A 15,561-nucleotide genomic window follows, 5' to 3' on the forward strand; every position below is an offset into this window, starting at 1 on the left:
CCATGTGAACTCTAGGGATCTAATTCAGGTCATCAAACTTGTTGGTAGGTGTCCTTACCCATTGAGCCACCTTGCTGGTCTTATGAGAAAATTTTGAGGCATTTTAGGTAACAAGCTATTATTGAAACACTCAAGACTGGCCCTCTTGTTTAAAAAAATTGTCAGTTGATTAATTTCTAAAGTGACAGGTTTAGAATTGATTATAATAACTTTATTTTATTTTTGATGAATATTAAAGAATCATTTAATGAATATGACATTGGGTTCAGTTAGTATAAATGCTTCAATAACAGATCCACTCTCTCTTTCAGATGAGTGCAAGCATGCACACACACACTATCAGGACTCTTTAAAGAGACACAAACAGATCTGACACAAGTAGATTTGGCAAGTGGAAGCACCTGAAGGTTAGATTTTTACAGTCTTGTGTAAGTCAGCCAGGACTGACAATTTTGTGGGGTTAAAGAGATGATTCAGCTGTAAGGGCACTTATTGAGCTTGTAGAGGACATGGGTTTAATTTCTAGCACCCACATGGTGGTTAAACTATCCATAACTACAGTTCCAAGGAATCTGATGCCCTCTTCTGATCTCTTTGGCCACCAGGAACACGTATATGCATGCAGACAAAACGCTTCTATACATAAATAAATTTAAAAATATCAAAACTAAAACTAATTTTTCTACCTCCAAATTTTGTGATCTCTGCTTTATGTGTAATAACTCATTTCATTTGTGTTGATTTATTTTCACTTTCGTGAAAGACAGTTGCCATCAAAGCTATTTCTCATTAGGGGAAGAGGTAACTGAAATTCAGTAATGCTTCAGAAAATTTGGGACACTTTCATAGTCCTGCCTTGGAGTGCTTCAGACGGATGACAGAGAATTGGAACTTGAGAGCCTGAAGAAGTGATGAAATGGTGAAGTGCACCTTTTGATTGTAACATCTTTATTCTTTTTATGTGTGGGTGTTTTGTATGCATGCCTGAGTGTGTGTGCCCTGGTGTCCAGAAGAGGGCATTGGATCCCCTGGAGCTGGAGTTACAAGCAATTGTGGCCCAACTGGTGTCTGTGCCAAGAACCAAACTCAGGTCCCGGGAGAGCTTCAAGTTGTGTTTTTGCAGAGCAATCTCCCCAAGTCGCAGCAGTTACTAGTCTTTAACCCTTACTAAATATAATTCCCGGAAAATGTTGTACTGTTTTCCTTATTATATTTTTAATGTAATAAGGAATGTACATGCAGGCTTATGTGTTATTGTGTGTTATGGGCACATACATGTGGAGGTCAGAGGACAACTTCAAATGCTGATTCTCCTTCCATCTTGTGGGTTCTGTGGCCTGGACTTTAGGTCATTGTGGTACTTCTATTCACTGAGCCATCTCAATGACTTAAAAATATAATTGTTAAGTCTGATCAAATATCTTCAGAAATGTTTGCTTACAAAGAAAAAGGAGGATTATAGGGGTGCTAAGAAGGTGGCTTAGTGGGTAATGTGTTTTCTCTACAAACATGAAGACCAGAGTTCAGATCACCACCACTCACATAAAAGCAGTTTGTGTCAGTGTGCGCCTGCAACTCTTGCTGTGATGGGTTGGCCAAATGAGCATAGGTATGGCTTAGGGACTTTTCAACCAGTACAACCAGTTCCAGGTTCAGGGAGAGATCATAAAACAAGACTAAAAAATGATTGAGGAAGATAACTAGTTCATTCTGCACACACTTATACACACACACTATATAAGGGTAATTTAAGAGATATTTAAAAACAAGAAATTCATAATGGGCATGGGGGTGAGTACCTGTAATTTCAGGATGTGTGAGAGGTTGAAGACACAGAGTTTTATTTTGCCAGCCTGTCTTTCATACTAAGATCTTGTATCAAAGCAAAAATTCAAATGAATTAGAAGTGAACTGAGTTTTCCCCTGGATCTCTTTGCTAAAATTTTGATAAATTTGCTTTGATGGAACATAATAATTATACTCAGAAAAAACTAGCTAGGTATTGGGCAGAAAATTCTCTTAAGTTCATCTGCCTAGTCTACTCAACTCATTCATTCTTTCATGTAAACTCCATGTTTACTTGGTGCAAGTTTCTGGGTTTAAAGAGGATTAAAATACCGTCTTTGACTGTACAGAGTTCAAAGAAAATAAAATGAAGTAGTGGGGGAAATTTTAGAATGATATTGTGGAAGATAGAAGCCTCTAACTCAGGCTGAACCTCATACTTCCTAATGCTGTGACCTCATGTTGTGGTGACTCCAACCATAAAATTATTTTTGTTGCTACTTCATGACTGTAATTTTACTACTGTTATGAATTGCAGTGTAAGCATTTGTTTTTCTGATGGTCTTAGGCAACTCCTGTGAAAGAGTCATTTGACCCCACCCCCAATGGACCTCAACCTACAGTTGAGAACCACTGCTGTTTCTTGGAAAAGTTAAGCTCGGTAGCCAAGCTTAAACGATGAGAGAAAGGTCTAGGGCAGAGTGTATGAAAGTCAAAAGCATGGAGTAAACAGTTATTCTAAGTTGGATCTGTAAGCTTAGACTTTATTCTGTAGGATGTAGAGAATCATCAAGAGATTTCAAAAAGAAGTGCCTGACTCATTTTAATTTAAGACCACACATTGATTTAAAGATAGATTCAAGTGTACAAGGAAAAAAATGCCAATTCTTTTAGAAATCTGTTGCTTTAAAGAATGTAACATGGAGAGTGGAAAGGGACAGAGAAATATTTCTGAGATTTTTTAAGGTAACACAGAAATATAGGGAATAATGAGAAAAATCAAGAAGTATTACATGAGGTTGGGAGGGGCAAGATGGCGGCACCAGGAGGACTCTCATTCTGAGCAGCAGCAGCAGTATCAGCACAGTGACCAGTAATCAGAACTCACGGCCATAAAACACAGTCATTGTGTTTCCCAGGTGAAAGGATACCCCACAGTGGGGGATTCAATCAGCTTTTAACTCACCCTGCTAAACCGGGGAAGAGATCCCGGTTCCGCCAGACGCTTGGCTGCCCGCTGCCGGCCACCAGCCCCAGCCCCAGCCCAAAGCCACAAATGAGTGTCTCTGGTCACGGTCCCAGACTGAACCCTGCATACCACACTGTCAGAGACTGGAATTTTCAGTCGAGAGATAACCCCAGGGTACAGGAAACGATTGGGACCGGCCTTAGGTCACCCAGACATCCCCTGGAAAAGACTCGGGTTCCACGGGCACCCCAAAACCCAGCCCGGAGCGAGAGCCCAAGACCCAGGCTCCAGCATAGAGCCCTACCTGCCTGTGTGCCTGATTCGCCGCCTGAGATAGAACTGTGGGTACTAGGGCACCAGCGATTGAGTTTCACTGTCCGGTGCAAACACACAGGGAGGGAAATGGCTGGTCTGATCTCAGAGCACTCAGCCGATACCCCCAGCCTGAAAAGGTCCCCGGAAAATTACCCAGCTTAGGGAGGCACCCAGGCTCCCAAAGGCCACAAAGGCAGACACAGGCAGTTTCTGCACACCAGACAGCTGGTGGAGACTGAGCCGCCATCACTCAGCTATGCTCCAGGCACAGGCAGTTTCTGCGGCCAGCCAGCTGGCGGACACTGAGCAGTGTGCACCAGGGCAAAAAAAGACACTGGGAGTCCATGTCTCCAGAGAATCCACAGGGAAGGAAGGAAACTGTACTGACTTAAATCACCCAATCCTTCCCTGGAAAAGTCTAGCAGTCTAGCAGACCAGTGGGGCCATCACACAGCTGTGCTCCAGGCACAGGCAGTTTCTGTGGCCAACCAGCTGGCGGACACTGAGCAGTGTGCACCAGGGCAAAAAAAAGACAATGGGAGTCCGTGTCTCCAGAGAATCCACAGGGAAGGAAGGAAACTGTACTGACTTAAATCACCCAATCCTTCCCTAGAAAAAGTCTAGCAGACTAGTGGGGCCGAGGCGCCAGCACTCAGCTGTGCTCCAGACACAGGCACAAACAGTTGATGCGCGCCTGATGTCCAACTGGGTCACAGCAGCTGATCATTAAATTTACAACAAGAAACCCAGAAACAGGGCAGCTGCCCTCAGGACTTCCCTGGGTGAGAGGAGAACCCTCTCGACTAACTAAGACCACAGGTACCACTCAGGTCTATAACCCTGAGGTGAGCAACTCCTGAAAAAACACCAGCCATCCAGGAACTATACACAAAAAGCTGAGAAGACTTCCTTCAGGAAAATCCAGCTTTCTGCAAAGGGGATTCTCTCCACCACAGGATCCCCAGGAACCACCAGAAAATAACCCCAAACACCTAAGATAGCACAATGGGTAGAGGCCAGCGTAAAAACTCAAGCAACAAAAGACAGAGCAATATGGCTTCTCCAGAACACAGTTACCCAGGGGCAAGTAGACCTGGACACCCCAGCATAACTGAAATCCAAGAAGATGACCTAACAACTATGCTCATGAAGATGATAACAGAGGAAACAAATAAGATACATAAAGACATAGAGGAAGATAAACTCAAACAATATTGCCATCCCTAAAGAAATAGAGGAAGCTGCAGCCAAACAGTTTATGGCCTTTAGAAAGGAAATGCTTAAAGCACTGAATGAAATAAAAGAAACAGAGTTGAAGGAACTAAAAGAAAAACAGGAAAGTACAATCAGACAGGTGAAGGAAGTAAACAAAACAACTCAAGACCTGAAGATAGAATTGGAAAAATTAAAGAAAACACAAATGGAGGAAATAATGGAAGGGAAGAATCTAGGGAAGAAAACAGGAACTACAGAGGTAAGCATAACCAACAGACTACAAGAGATGGAAGAAAGAATCTCAGGTGTAGAAGATACAATGGAAGAAATCCATGTATCTGTCAAAGAAAATAAATCCGAAAAATTCCTGACACAGACCATCCAAGAAATCCAAGACAATATGAAAAGACAAAACCTAAGAATAATAGGTATAGAGGAAAAAGAAGACTTCCTTCTCCAAGGACCAGAAAATATTTTCAACAAAATCATTGAAGAAAATTTCCCCAAGCTAAAGGAGAGGCCAATTAGAATACATGAGGCCTACAGAACACCCAACAAATTTGACCAGAAAAGAAAATCCTCCCGCCACATAATAATCAAAACAGTAAGTATACAGAACAAAGAAAAAATTCTAAAAGCTGCAAGGGAAAAAGGCCAAATAACATATAATGGAAAACACATTAGAATCACACCTGACTTTTCAACAGAGACTATGAAAGCCAGAAAGGCCAGGACGGATATCATGCAGACCCTAAGAGAACACAGATGTCAGCCCAGGCTACTATACCCTGCAAAAGTCTCAGTCCTCATAGACAGAGAAAACAAGATATTCAATGACAAAACCAAATTTCAACAATACCTACAAACAAATCCATCATTACAGAAGACACTAGAAGGGAAAATACAACCCAGGAAAACTAGCTACATTCAAGAAAACACAGGAAATAAATAACCTCACTTCAGTAAAACAAAAAGCAACCAAGCACACAACCTGATGACCACAGCCAACATCAAAATCAAGGGATCTAGCAGCCAGTGGTCATTAATCTCTCTCAACATCAATGGATTCAACTTTCCAATAAAAAGACACAGATTAACAGAATGGATACGTAAACTAAACCCAGCAATCTGTTGCATACAATAAACACACCAAAGACACAAAGATAGACATTACCTGAGGGTAAAGGGTTGGAAGACGACTTTCCAAGCAAACAGAGCCAAGAAGCAAGCAGGAGTAGCCATTCTAATATCTGATAAAATAGACTTTCAACCAAAATTAATCAAAAGAGATGGGGAAGGACACTTCATACTCATCAAGGGAAAATTCCACCAGGAAGACATCACAATCCTGAACATCTATGCCCCAATTACAAGAGCACCCACATTTGTTAAAGAAACATTGATAAAATTTAAAGCACATATAGATCCAAACACATTAATAGTGGGAGAATTCAACACCCCAATCTCAACAAAGGACAGGTCAACAAAACAGAAATTAAACAAAAAAACAATGTCTCTGACAGAGGTCATGAATCAAATGGACCTAATAGACATGTACAGAACTTTACACCCAAACACAAAAGAATTTACCTTCTTCTCAGCACCTCATGGAACCTTCTCCAAAATAGACCATATAGTGGGTCACAAAGCAAGCCTCAACAGATACAAGAAGATTGAAATAATCCCTTGTATCTTGTCTGATCACCATGGAATAAAGCTGGACCTCAACAAGAACAGAAATAGCAAAAAGCCTACACACACATGGAAACTGAACAACTTGTTACTAAATGACAGCTGGGTCAGGGAAGATATAAAGAAAGAAATTAAAGTCTCTCTAGAAATCAATGAAAATGAAGACACAACATACCCAAACTTGTGGGACACAATGAAAGCAGTGCTAAGAGGAAAGTTCATAGCACTAAGTGCCTTCAAGAAGAAATTCGAGACAGCTCATTCAAGCACCTTAATGGCTCACTTAAAAACCCTAGAAAAAGAAGAAGCAGACACACCAAGAAGGAGTAGACGGCTGGAAATAATCAAACTCAGGGCTGAAATCAATCAATTGGAAACAAATAAAACAATTCAAAGAATCAATGAAACCAAGAGCTGGTTCTTTGAGAAAATCAACAAGATCGAGAAAACCTTAGCCAAGCTAACTAAAAGGCAGAGAGACACCACCCAAATCAACAAAATCAGAAATGAAAAGGAGGACAAAACTACAGACACTGAGGAAATCCAAGCAATCATTAGGACTTACTTCAAAAGTCTATATGCAACAAAATTTGAAAATCTAAATGAAATGGACAATTTTCTTGATCGATTTGACTTACCAAAGCTGAATAAGGACCAGGTAAATCAACTAAATAGTCCTATATCCCCCAAAGAAATAGAAGCGGTCATCAAAATCTCCCATCCAAAAAAAGCCCAGGACCAGATGGCTTCAGCGCAGAATTCTACCAGACCTTCAAAGAAGAGCTAACACCACTTCTCTTCAAACTATTCCACAAAAGAGAAACAGAAGGAAAATTACCAAACTCATTTTTTGAAGCCACAGTCACCTTAGTACCTAAACCTCACAAAGACTCAACAAAGAAAGAGATCCACCATATTAACAAACTGAAAGAAAAAAACGACATGATAATCTCCCTAGATGCTGAAAAAGCCTTTGACAAAATCCAACATCCATTCATGTTTAAAGTATTGGATAGATCAGGGATACAAGGCACATATCTAAACATAGTAAAGGCGATATACAGCAAGCCTATAGCCAACATCAAACTGAATGGAGAGAAACTGAAAGCAATCCCACTAAAATCAAGGACAAGACAAGGCTGCCCACTTTCTCAATATCTCTTCAACATAGTGCTGAAAGTCCTTGCTAGAGCAATAAGACAGTTGAAGGAGATCAAGGGGATAAGAATTGGAAAGGAAGAAGTCAAATTATCACTATTTCCAGATGATATGATAGTATACACGAGTGACCCCAAAAACTCTACCAGGGAACTCCTACAGCTGATAAACACCTTCAGCAAAGTGGCCGGATACAAAATCAACTCAAAAAAATCAGTAGCCCTCCTGTATACAAAAGACAAAAGGGCTGAGTAAGAAATTAGGGAAACAACACCCTTCACAATAGCCACAAATGACATAAGGTACCTCGGAGTAACCCTAACCAAGGAAGTCAAAGACTTGTATGAAAAAAAATATTTAAATCTCTGAAGAAAGAATTAGAAGAAGATATGAGAAGATGGAAAGATCTCCCATGCTCATGGGATTAACATAGTAAAAATGGCCATCTTACCAAAAGCAATCTACAGATTCAATGCAATGCCCATCAAATTACCAACACAATTCTTTACAGACCTGGAAAGAAAAATTCTCAACTTCATATGGAATAGCAAGAAACCCAGAATTGCTCAAACAATCCTCTACAATAAAAAATCTTCTGGAGGTATCTCCATCCCTGATCTTAAGTTGTACTATAGAGCAACAGTTTTAAAAACTGCATGATACTGGCATAGAAACAGAATGGTGGATCAATGGAACCGAACAGAGGACCCAGAAATAAACCAACACATTTATGGACACCTGATCTTTGACAAAGACACCAAAATCATTCAATGGAAAAAAGATAGCATCTTCAACAAATGGTGCTGGTCCAACTGGATGTCTACATGTAGACAAATGAAAATAGATCCATACTTATCATCCTGCACAAAACTGAAGTCCAAGTGGATCAAAGACCTCAACATAAAACCAGACACATTAAATCGACTTGAAAAAAAAATTGGGAAATACCCTAGAACTCATTGGTACAGGAGAAAACTTCCTGAACAGAACACCAACAACACAGGCTCTAAGAGCAACAATCAATGAATGGGACCTCATGAAACTGAAAAGCTTCTGCAAAGCAAAGGGTACAGTCATCAAAACAAAGCGACTGCCTACAGATTGGGAAAGAATCTTCAACAACCCTTTATCTGACAGAGGACTAATATCCAGTATATATAAAGAACTAAAGAAGCTGAAAAGCAGCAAACCAAGTAATCCACTTAAAAAATGGGGAACAGAGCTAAACAGAATTCTCTGTAGAGGAATACCGAATGGCAGAGAAGCACTTAAAGAAATGCTCAGCCTCACTAGCCATTAGGGAAATGCAAATCAAAACAACCCTGAGATTTCACCTTACACCCATGAGAATGGCCAAGATCAAAAACTCAAGTGACAACACATGCTGGAGAGGTTGTGGAGAAAGGGGAACCCTTCTCCACTGATGGTGGGAATGTAAACTTGTACAACCACTCTGGAAATCAATCTGGTGCTTTCTCAGACAACTAGGAATAGTGCTTCCTCAAGATCCAGCCATCCCACTTCTGGGCATATATCCAAAAGAGGGTCAAGTATACAAAAAGGACATTTACTCAACCATGTTTGTAGCAGCTTTATTTGTAATAGCCAGAAGCTGGAAACAACCCAGATGCCCCTCAACTGAAGAATGGATGCAGAAATTGTGGTACATCTACACAATGGAATATTACTCAGCATTGAAAAATAAGGAAATCATGAAATTTGCAGGTAAATGGTGGGATCTGGAAAGGATCATCCTGAGTGAGGTGTCCCAGAAGCAAAAAGACACACATGGTATATACTCACTCATATAGAAATACAACATAGGACAAACCCACTAAAACCTGTGCATCTAAAGAAACTAAGCAAGAGAGAGGACCCTAACTAAAATGTCCAATCCCCATCTGGAAAGGCAAAGAGGATGGACATCAGGAGAAGAAGAAAACAGGAAACAACCTAGGAACCTACCACAGAGGACCTCTGAAAGCTTCTGCCCTACAGACTATCAAAGCAGATGCTGAGCCTGATGGGCAACTGTTGGGCAGAGTGAATGGAATTTTATGTAAGAACTGGGAAATAGTAAGAGCTGGAGAGGACAGGGTCTCCACAAGGAGAGCAACAGAACAAGTAAATTTGAACACAGGGAACTTCCCAGAGACTCATACTCCAACCAAGGACTATTCTTAGAGATAACCCAGAATCCCTGCACAGATGTAGCCCCGGGCAGTTCAGAGTCCAATTGGGTTACATAGTAATGTGAAGAGGGACTGCCTCTGACATAATCTGACTGGCCTGCTCTTTGATCACCTCCTCCTGTGGGGGAGCATCCTTACCAGGCCATAGTAGAGGACATTGCAGCCACTTTTGATGTGAACTGATAGACTAAGATCAGAAAGTAGAGGAGAACCTCCCCTATCAGTGGACTTGGGGAGTGGCATGATGCAGAGGGAGGAGGGAGGGTCGGAATCGGGAGGGGAAGAGGGAGGGGCTTATGGGGGATGCAAAATGAATAAAGTGTAATTGATGAAAAATTTAAAAAAAAAAAGAAAAGAAAAGAAGTATTACATACCTAGCTCTATAGATTTCTTAAAGTAAACCTTGAATCAAATTGTTTTGGAAGATGTTAGCACTGCATTATAATATCCTTGAGGATAATTGAAAATGAGAATCTTTTGTTTGTTCTGAAACAGGATCTCAGAACGAAGCCTTGGCTGGCCTGGAAGTTGCTATATAGACGGAGCTGGCTTTGAACTCAGAGAACCACCTACCTCTCAGCTTTCTGAATGGTGGGATTAAGGATGTGTGCCACCATGCCAAGCCCTAGAAATTGGAATCTTAATATGAGATTTTCATGAAAATCAGGAGATGCTGAAAGAAAAAAAAAAGCCTCACAGAAGGAGCTGAGTAAGTGTTCTGCAATCAATTGTCTTTAAATGATCTCAGCCATGGAAATTCACAAAGTTGTACCAATTCTGTAGCTGAAACTCAGCTACAGTTGCAGATTTTGGATCTTTGCTCCATGACTGGCTTATCTTTCCTTCTCATTTGAAGCTCTGGGGAGGTATGATGCCTGCTGAGCTACTACACAGTTTATTGTCTAGAGCTTTTCACGGGTGTTACTATATGAGTTAGTAATCTTCACACAGGTTGCTAACATGTTAGATTAGTTACTTTACTCAACAATGTGAGAAAATGAGTTGCAGAAACAACATGAGGAGGGTTGCTTTATTTCTGTTCATCCTTTTGAGGGTTATACAGTCCTCCATAGTGGGGAAGGCATGTTGGCATTCTTGGAGGCAACAGGACTCTGAGGCTGCTTCCTTTGTCCTATGGATCAGGAAATAACACCTCTGATCCACCCTCAACCACTCACTTATTGCAACTCAATGCATGCCACCTCTTAAAGGTTCTAACATACTTCCCTGATAGATCTCACAGCGAGGGACCAATTTTAAACACGTGCTTGTGAAGGACAGTTCACAAGTAAAACCATAACACATGTGTTGGCTTAGACTGGATTGGGAGTACTAATAAAATGCAGAGTATTGTGGCACCACACAGTCTGAGCCCTGCTTTCTTCATTAGGGACAATGTGAGGACATTCCTAATGGGAAGGGTTTGTAAGTTATCTGAAGCCTGGGAAGAGGGATTACTGTTAGCACTGTTTTAGGACTTACCTTGAGGAGGTAGTTGAACTGACAGTGTTTTACTGTATGGAGGGAGAGAGCTATGGTAGAGGCACAACATTAATGCATCATTAACAGGCAGATGGAGGCCGAAGAAGAAACCTGTTTGAGATACCTTGGTGGAAAGGAGAGTAGTGTCATGGGGCCTGAGCTATAGAAATTAGAAAGGAGGAAGAGGTCCCATATACAGTGGATAGTGTAGTGTGTAGTGGATAAACCTGGAAAATTGATCACTGGTTTTGGAATAAAACCATTGTAGCCTTAGGGATAGCAGTGTGTCTTTCATGATGGAAATAAACCCAGCTGTCAGGAGTTGAAAGGATAAGTGGAGGTTCCAAGTAGAGAGGATGTGGCAGAGAGGGCATTCTTGAGGAACATAGAAAGATTATCTTTATAAGATTAAGGGGAAAACATCTCTGTTTTTAATGGCCAATATTTGGTTACATTTTAGCTGAGGGCTAGATTCTGATATCATCAGGGTAGATGGAAATACCACATAATCAAGACTTTTGAAAGTAATGTGACAGCAGTTGTGTTAGTTCTGCATCAGTCTTCATTCAGTTTGTAAGTAAAACTGAAGTGATGTTTAAATTGGTATGAGACTATGATTTTAGTGCAAGGTAAAATTGTTACTCAATACCAACCTTAATAGAATACTGACAGGGACAATGGTTTATCACATGGAGGCAGAGAACTTTGTCATAAAAGTGAGTAAATTGTGGGGACGTTGTGTTCTCAAAGGGTGAGGTAAAATTAAAGAAGAAATTGTTAAGATACTTAGTTTGAGGGCTGATGAGGTAAAGACCAGTAGCAGTCTTTGCAGAACACAGGTAGTAGGTCCTGGAGAGGAGAAATAAACCATGGGAGGCAGGCTGGTGTGGACATGGATCACATTGGAATAGCAGAGTGGAGAACTGACTTTGACTACATCTAACGGACTCTCATTTTCTTCACTAAATAAACTCAACAAGCTTCAAAAGCGTAACATGAATGAAAACGATGTGGATGATCCTTTTAGAATAACTGAAACAGGTTGACTGAAGATTTCTGAACATAAAGTAGGTAGCACCGAGAAAGACCAGGTGATGAAATCTTGGCAGTGATCTTTTACCACATTAACTGCTAGGGTAGTAGCAGGGAAAGTGGACTGTGATACTGATGAAAGGCCATGGCTACGGCTTTGCTGGCAAGGGTGGTGGAAGTATAGGCTTATGAAGGAAATCAAGGGCATTTGAGGCCTTTTAAGAGATTCTCGGGTAAGCTTCTCCTGGAAGAAGGAAAAAAAAAATCCCAAGGAAAGATTCAGAAAATTAGATGAACTTTAAAAGTGAAGTCTTCAGATAGTGTGTTCTATAAGAAGACAACAGGCATTTCTGCTGCAATGCCACAAATGCATTGTGGAGCAAACCTTGTTTTCCATACAACTGTGTCTTAGAAATAACAGGACCCTGGGAGACTGAGGCTGGGGTGATTACTTAGGAGTGTGGAACTTTGTAACAACACAGCTGTCACAGTTCTAAAGATCTGCAAGCCTAGGTCACTCCCCACTGGTGTTTGTGCTAGCATTGCACATGTCTGACTCTGCAGCCTTAGATTTTTCTTGAAGGTTTGTTCTTGACACCTACTTAGTTGAAATGAAAAGCCTCTTTAAAAACAAAACAAACCCAAAACCCCAAACAGGAACTACTCATGTTAGAATGGCTAAATTTTAACCATAACCTGAGAGTGTGCCAGGTGTTGGTGTGGCTACCTAACGACAAAACCTCCAATTATTGTTAGTGGAGATGCACAATGATATAGTCACTTTGGAGATGGTTGGCTGTACTAACACAGCAAAGGATGTGTTTATCCTACTTCCCATTAGCAGTATACCCAAATATTTACCTAGCTCATCTGAATACCTAAACCTTCTCTGCTAGTCAATGTTTGCACCAAATTTGCTGATGATCTTTAAAGTGGTAGCAACCAAGATATCTTTCAGTAATTGGTGACAGATGGGATCAAGAGACCCACGAAGTTTGATGTAATGGGACATGATCAATGACTAATGAAGTGAACCATCAGGTCATGCAGACATGTTGAATTTGAACTCCTTATTCCTAAGTGATGGCAGCCTGTCTAAAAGAACTAAGTAAAAAGGGTAAAAGAGTAGAGGCAGTGAAAAAGTGTGGTTATCCAAGGAATGGGATCAAATAGACTAAGTATAGAGGGTATTTTCAGACAGTAAAAATATCTTGTGTGCTTGTGGTACTGTAGTTGTGGGTACATGGCATTGTGCCTTAGGCAAACCATAGAACTTTATAATACCAAGAACTCTAATGAACACAAATTGAAAAAATCATTTAGGAGAGAGGCAAAAACTCTAGGGTAGAATGCAGAATGTGATTTTTATTTTTTAAGTAGTGTTTCAATGGATTCTGGCAAAATGGCTTACTGCTGTGCTATATTCCAAGCCTGTTTTAATTTTTTGAGACAGGGTCTATATAAGTTGCCCATGTAGTCATTGGTTTTGCAAGCTGCCTCCTTCAGTACACTAAGTAGCTGCGTGACAGGTCAACACTACCAGGACAACCTTGACAAAATAATCTAGGCCCTTTCCACCCTTTCTCATTTTCTTTGTGCTCTCCACTCACCTTTCTCCTTTGTTCTTTTTGATGGGGCAGCAGCTCTCAAACTGTGAGTCACAACCCCTTTGGGGGTCAAATGAATCTTTCCAAGGAGTCACATATTATATAACCTGTATATTTACATTATGATTCATAAATGTAACAAAAATATGGTTACAAAGCAGCAATGAAATAATTTTATGGTTGGGGTTCAATACAACATGAAGAACAGTGCTAAAGTTTCTTAGAATTAGGAAGGTGGAGAACCAATGTGATAGGGCCTCATGTAGCCCAGGCTGTCCCTGAAGTCACTATGTGTAGCTGAAAGCAACTTTGAATTCCTAATTTTCTGCTTCTAACTCCCAAGTGCTACGATTGTAGATGTAAACCACCCTACCCAACTAGATAAAATAATCTTCATTGCATAACATATTTGAAATAGCCTCAGGGAAGGGGAGAAAGCATTGACCTCAGTATCTTTTGAATTAATGAAGTCTAAGTAAAGGCAAAGAAAACTACATTTTGAACTCTAGTTGATAAAAGTCATATCCTATGGGATTGTGGGCTAATTTTCTAATGCCAATTCTGATTCTGTTAACTTCCCATACTGCTCGACATATGTGCTGGAAGTGAATGGGTGAATCTGTACTCATATAGGAAACCTTCTTAACACCTCTAACCTGTGTCCCTTGCCTTGTTGCCCTGATGGCTTAACATAGTGGCATGTTGTGCCCTTTAGGGATATACTTCTGTTAAAATATCAGATCTTTCTGTTTAAGGGCTTTCCATATTGCTAAGCTTTTAACATTTATCAGAGTATTGAGAAAAGCTGTGTTATAGAACAAGTGACATGTTGATTCTGCTAGCACCATTCCCATATTTAAATGCAAATGAATTAAGTCATATTTAAGTAATATTTTCTGTTGTAGGACAGGCCTGGTTAGGATTTAGTATTTCTGAGGTGGAATAGTTGCAGGTAGTTGCCAAAATCTAGACTGTGGGTCTAGGAAGGAGTGCTTTAAGTGGGAGTAAAAAGCCCATGATTGGAGTATCACTACAACATGAGGAACTGTATTAAAGAAATATAGCTGTGTAAAGGTTGAACTGGCCTAGAGCATTATATGTGTTAGGCAAATATTCTATCACTGAGCTACACCTCCATCCCCTCTCTGATTTTTTTTTTCAATGCAGTTTATTCAGGAACCTTGAACAATCATCTGACCCTGGGCAAAGCCAGCCCACAGCTTAAATAGCCTCTGGGTAGCCAACCCCAGCGTGCCACGGGGGCAATGCAGATAGGTCCACATACATGGAAGCAAGCCAGATCCTCAGCCTTAGCCAAATGTGGAGTTGTTTGTGACAGAGAGCACTCACCATCGGGAAGGTGGAAGGCGGAAACCAGCTCCAACTTTAAGGCGCAGCATTACGCAGCTCTCTACAGTTCCCTCTTTTTGTTTTAGACGCATCAGGCTAGAGTAGAGGTCTGATCTCTGATATTAGAAATAAATTGGGACTTTGTACCAATGTTCATTTAGGTGTCATCCACCCAAAGAGCATCAGACCCGTCTGATACCTTTTTCTCAGAGGCGGGACCTGGGGCATCAACCCGCATGCAATCAGACTTGCTCTTCTCTGGGTCGAAAGCCCATTGCTGCAGCCATGAATCATCTGAAGGAATGGGCGGGCATGGGAGCGTTAGCAGGCCTTCTGGTGTTGGTCTCCTTGGTTTGCCTGTGGTGTATATGCAAGATTAGAGTCTCACAACAGCGTAATGCAGCCATGACCTTTCAGGCCTTTACAGCCATTGAAGCAGGACAGTCTCCCCAAGAATCGTTGGCTACCACAAAGGGCTAAAATGTTACGCTCAGGATGCGAGGCTAAGCATTGCACTCAGGGTCAGCCGCTTTTGACCCTCTCT

The sequence above is a fragment of the Meriones unguiculatus genome, chromosome X (assembly GCF_030254825.1).
Source record: "Meriones unguiculatus strain TT.TT164.6M chromosome X, Bangor_MerUng_6.1, whole genome shotgun sequence".
In the NCBI taxonomy this organism is placed as follows: domain Eukaryota; kingdom Metazoa; phylum Chordata; class Mammalia; order Rodentia; family Muridae; genus Meriones; species Meriones unguiculatus.